The sequence below is a fragment of the Panthera onca genome, chromosome A1 (assembly GCF_046562875.1).
Source record: "Panthera onca isolate mPanOnc1 chromosome A1, mPanOnc1 haplotype 2, whole genome shotgun sequence".
Taxonomy (NCBI): Eukaryota; Metazoa; Chordata; class Mammalia; order Carnivora; family Felidae; genus Panthera; species Panthera onca.
The window spans coordinates 99,301,514-99,307,571 of record NC_138339.1 but is presented as its reverse complement, the minus strand read 5'-3'; the positions used below and the strand labels follow the sequence as shown (position 1 = coordinate 99,307,571).

Sequence of the window (6,058 nt, the reverse complement as noted above, 5' to 3'; positions counted from 1 at the left end):
AGAGAATTTCATCTTTCTTTTATCATAACTGATCAAAATAGAAAAGTTTTAGTTTCACTACTCATTGGTAATGTCATGTAATAATTCGGGTTCTTCTTGAATTTTGGAAAATTTCTCTTAAGTTTCTTTTACATATGAGCAGTAAGATTTCAGGATATATAATAATATATATCTTCTAAATTGCTTTTTAGAAATTGCTCCAATTTCTACTTATTGCTTCCTGTTAAGGAAGCAATTAAATTTGGGGAGCATTGTTTTCAGTCTTCCTAAAGTCTACACTTTTCTTTTGAATTGATTGAAAATGTATTTTGATCCCCTTTTTATTTTCTTCTATTGCTGGCTTATTTTTTTTTTAATTTTTTTAACGTCTATTTATTTTTGAGACAGAGGGAGACAGAGCATGAACGGGGGAGGGTCAGAGAGAGGGAGACACAGAATCTGAAACAGGCTCCAGGCTCTGAGCTGTCAGCACAGAACCCGACGCGGGGCTCAAACTCACAGACCCTGAGATCATGACCTGAGCTGAAGTCAGCCGCTTAACCGACTGAGCCACCCAGGCGCCCCGATTGCTGGCTTATTTAAAAATAAATCTCATTTTAGTGAGCAGGCATTTTATTGCCATACAATTATTTATTATCTTACAGTTTTCTCACTCAGTATCCCATGATCTCTGTTCTGAAAGGCAATATGTTATTTTTTGCCCAAACCACAAATGATTCTGCTAAAGGTTTTTTTAATGCCTCAAATTGAGCTGTCATCTAGTTCACTGATCCAACAAAAGAGTGATAATACATTTTATATAAATAATTTAGGAAGATTCCTCTTGCCAAAACAAAAAGTGCCTTTAAAAATAAGCCAATATTAAGAGCAAAAATTCAGAAAAGAATATTACAGCAAATCCACGAATGGTATTTCACATTTATCTTAGGCTTTATGCATGAAAGCAATACCATGTATTGCAAGCAGTTAACTTTATTTTAATACCAGGTTCTTAATTCACAATATTATGTAGCAATTGAGCAGACTGAGTAAGAGAACAAATGTTCTTTTACAGAAAATATGGCAAAAAGCAATCACCAAACATGTAGATTAAGTTTTCCTCAACTGGCTAGTATATGAACAATACAGTTTGTTGTTGGAATATGCTGGTATTTTATATTAACTCAGAATACATGGTGGCTTATGTCAGGGGTTGACAGACTTTCTGTACAAGGCCAATAGAAAATATTTTAGGCTCTGTGGGGCCACTGGGCTTCTGTTGGAACTATTCAACTCTGCCATTATAGTACAAAAGCAACCATAGGCAATGAGTAGACAGTGGTGTGGCAGTGTACCAATAAAACTGTTTATCACAACAGGAGGGCAGGAGGGGTAGAGTTTGCTGACCCCTGGCCTATATGCTAGATGTGACAGACATAGGAAGCATTGCTCCAGGATGTCATTGAGAGTTCAAGCATGATTGCTAGGAAATATAGGAACATTTATAAGAGAATGTTACAGGGGCGCCTGGGTGGCTCGGTTGGTGAAGTGTCTGACTCTTGATTTTGGCTCAGATCATGGTCTCATGAGATCGAACCCCACATTGGGCTCTGTGCTTGGGATTCTGTCCCTCTCTCTCTGTCCCTTCCCCCCCCCTCTCAAAATAAATAAATAAACATTTAAAAACTCTATATTACAAAAAACATGAAGAAATCATATATTAAACATGGCAAATAAATAAAACCCATACTTAGATAAAATCTGAAATAATGTCATAAAAATTTCAAAGCTGGTAGAAAGAGACGAGAAAAGACTAAGATCTATTAGAGCAGCCTCTCTCCTCTCAAGGCAAGAGGGAGAATAATTCAGAGGATACGGATGGTAAGTAGGGACTAAAGAGCATGCTCAGACTCAGACTGGTCTTAATGTCACACCCCCAGGAGAAAGTACCTTGTTCCCTTAGTTACCTAGATTGGAATGAACCACTGAGCTGGACTTAGCTTGGTGTGAAGTGAGTAGTCCCTACTTGGTCTCACCTGCCCTTTCCACCAGTGATGATCCTGAGATTACCCAAACCTAACCCAGATTATGATGACCCAAGACCCGCTGACTTTATTTATCCGCCCCCCCCCCCCAGGTATACTCAGATATATCAGAGAGGTCCTGAGGTGCTTCCTTCTACGTGGTGAGCCCTACTTTCTCACCCTCCTGCCCTCCGTTTTCCCTGGCACACCTTCATAGTGGTGCCTCTCTGGCTGATGGCCCTTGTGCTTTGCAGAGCACAGCTGACCCCCACTGCTTCAGGAGAAAAGATCCATTTTTTCTCCTTGTAGAGGTGACATTCAGTTTTAACCACGCTGTAGTGGCTTTAATGGATACAGATCTATTTTTGTCACAAGACAAATTTGGAGGTATATAGCCTTGACTCCTTTTGTGCCACCATTCTTAGCCTGTGATTTTTATCCTCATGGTTGAAAATGGCTGCTTTCACCCTCAGATCATGTCCACAGTCCAGGCAGGATCAAGGTAGATGAGGAAGAGTTGGCACTAGCAGACGATTACTTATGTAATTTTGCCCAGGCTTTCTCAAATGGTCATATTTGTTTGCCATTGAGTCTGAGGAATGTATATATATATATATATATATATATATATATATACACACACACACACACACACACACACACACACACACACACACACAGTGGTTGGGTTAGCCAAATTGTACTGAATTCACAACCTCTTATCTATTTGATTCCATGAGCAGGACAAACCTTTCCCCTAAGTTATCCAAAGTATAGTAGAGATTAGGCTATAGCTTTGGAAAAATAGCTCTTTATTTCAACTAGTTTATGACTCCAAAGAAGCTACAGAAATAGTAACATAGATCCTGTATTCCCTTTAAATAGCTTCCCCAAATGATAATATCTTACATGAATATAGTATATCATAACCAGGAGATTGATGCTGGTACAATACCATTAACTCAGGTATAGACCATATTTGAATTTCACCAGTTTTATATGCACTTTTTTTTTCTTTTTGGTGTATAGTTCTATGATATTTTATTGCATGTCTAGATTTGAGTAACCATTACCACAACAGGGATACAGGACCGTCCTGTCACCACAAAGAAACTCCTTTGTGTTACCCCTGAAGAGTCACACACCTTCAGCCCCTTAACAACTACTCCCCTGTTCTCCATCACTATAAGTTTTCCAATTTGAGAATGTTATGTAAATGGAATAATAGAATATGTTGCCCTTCGCGATTGCCTTTTTTTCATATAACATAATGTCCTTGAGATCCATCCAAATTTTGATTGTAACAAAAGTTCATTCCTTCTCTGAGTAATATTCCATTAGAAAGATATACCACAGTTTGTTCATCCATCCACTCCATGTAGGACATTTGGCTTGTTTCCAGGTTTTGTCTATTACAAATAACACTACTATAAACATTCACATACAGATTATTTGTGAATATAAATCTTCTTTTTTCTAGGATAAATGCCAGGAATGCTTTTGCTGGGTTATATGTTAAGTGTCTGTTCAACATTATAAGAAACTGTCAAACTGTTTTCCAAAGGGTGTTTACCACTTTACATTCTCATTATTCAGAATGGCCAAAAAGGTGAAACAATTCAACCCACATATTCACCAATTGATGGATAGACAAAAGATGGTACATCTGTATAATGGACTGCTATTTGGCAGTTAAAAGAAATGCAATACTGATACAAGATAATCATAGAATAAATAAAAAATATTATGCTAAATTAAATAAGTCAGATACAAAAGACCACGTTTTATGTGATTTTGTTTATATGAAATGTCTAGAATAGGAGAATCTATAGAGAGGGCAAATTGGCGGTTTGTGCAAGGGGTTGGAGAGTGACTGCTAATGAGTATGAGGTTTAAATTTCAGGTGAGAAAAATCTACAATTAGATTCTAATTGTGACAGCTGCACAAATCTGTAAATATGTTAAAACCCTTAGAATTATACACTTAGAATGAATAGATTTTATGGTATTTAAGTTGTGAGTTTAATAATGCCATTAAACTTTACATGAAAATGTGAAAAAAAAACCACCCTAGAATAGCCCAGAGATCTCTGAGAAACAAGAATAAATTTGGAGAGCTAATACTATATTCAAGGCATTATGAATCTATAGTAATCAAGACAGTGTGATATTGACATACAGATAATAATATCAATGGAACCAAATAGTAAGTTCAGTAATAGATGCACATTTGTGTTGACACCTGATTTTTGTGACAATGGCACAAAGGCTATTCAGTGAAGAAATTATAACCTTTTGAAAAATAGATGCTGAAATAATTAGATATTCATATATAAAAAAGTGAACTTCAATCCATACCTATACCACACAAAAAGTTAACTCAAAATAGATCATAGGCCTATATGTAAAACTTTTGTAAAACTTTTGAAAGAAAGCATGTGTTATTGAGTTGAGCAAAGATTTCTTAGATATGACACCAAAACATGATTCATAAATTAAAATATTGGTAAGTTGGAATTCATCCTTAAAACCTTCTGCTTCTGAAGGACACTGTTAAGAAAATGAAAAAGTGAATCACATATAGCAAGAAACATTTTACAAATCATATATCTGATAAATAAACTGTATCTAGAACATATAAAGAACACTAGGTCTTAGAGAACTAACTTTAAAATTTTTAAAATGAGCACAAACTTTGAACAGACATTTCACCAAAGACCAACAGATGGCAAGTAAGTACATGAAACTATGCTCAACCTCATTAGGGAAAGAGAACTTAAATCCACAAGGAGATACAACATGTATTATACCTTGTAGAATGGCTAAAATGAAAAAGACTGACCATACCAAGTATTGATGGGGATATGAAGGAATTAGAAGTCTCATACACTACTGGTGGGATTGCATCGTGGAACAACCACTTTGAAAAATGGTTTGGCAGTTTCTGAAAAAATTAAACATATTCCCACCATGTGATCTAATCGTTCCATTCCTAGATATTTACCCAAATGTAGTGAAAACATTTTTGCATACAAGGACTTGAAAACAAATGTTCATAGATGTTTTATTCATAATAGGTGAGAGCTAGAAGCATCCTAAATGGTTATCAGCAGGTGAATGAATAAACAAATTATCCATGCAATGAAACAGTACTCAGCAATTAAAAAGAAATGAACTAGTGAATTGTGGGGCAACATGGATTAATCTCCAATTAGTAATGCTTGGTGAAATAAGCCAGACAGAAAAGAGTATATACAATTGCATTTATATAGATTTTAGAAAAATGTAAATTAATCTATTGTGACAGAAAGCAAAATAGAGGTTCCCTGATGGTGTGGAGGGTGTAGCGTAGGCAGTTTGGTTGTGGGAGAGAGATTAAAAAGGGACATGTGGAAACTTTTTGAGGTGATGAATATGTTCACTGTCTTAAAGCTGGTTTTATTTATTTGTGGGTGAGATTCAAACTGACCGACAGTGAAGAATAACACCTGATGTTTTCTCACCATCAAAAGTGTGCTGAGGGGCGCCTGGGTGGCTCAGTCGGTTGAGCGTCAGACTTCAGCTCAGGTCCTGATCTCATGGTCTGTGAGTTCAAGTCCTGCTCTTCTGACAGCTCAGAGCCTGGAACCTGCTTCAGATTCTATGTTTTCCTCTCTCTCTACCCCTCCCAATTCGTGCTCTGTCTGTGTCTCTCAAAACTAAACATTAAAAATTTTTTTTAAGTGCTCGCTTCGGCAGCACATATACTAAAATTGGAACGATACAGAGAAGATTAGCATGGCCCCTGCGCAAGGATGACACGCAAATTCGTGAAGCGTTCCATATTTTTTTGGGATGAGCACTGGGTGTTGTATGGAAACCAATTTGACAGTAAATTTCATATATTAAAAAATAAAAAAAATAAAAAAAAAAAAATTTTTTTTAAAAGTGTGCTCAACAACAGCAACAACAGAACAGTTGCATTGGGCTTATCCTTACTCCTCTTTTCTCCAGGGATTTGACAGTCTAAATAATTGATCTATTTGTATTCCAGTTTATGATTTATAATGGCAATG

At 36.3% G+C, this 6,058-nt stretch overlaps 1 non-coding gene across 1 annotated transcript; it reads left to right on the top strand.

The window, feature by feature from the left end:
* The first annotated feature begins 5,725 nt into the window (after positions 1–5,725).
* Positions 5,726–5,832, top strand: LOC145712490 (U6 spliceosomal RNA). The gene has a single exon (XR_014135334.1). It is a non-coding gene; the product is annotated as a U6 spliceosomal RNA (small nuclear RNA).
* Positions 5,833–6,058: the final 226 nt, after the last annotated feature.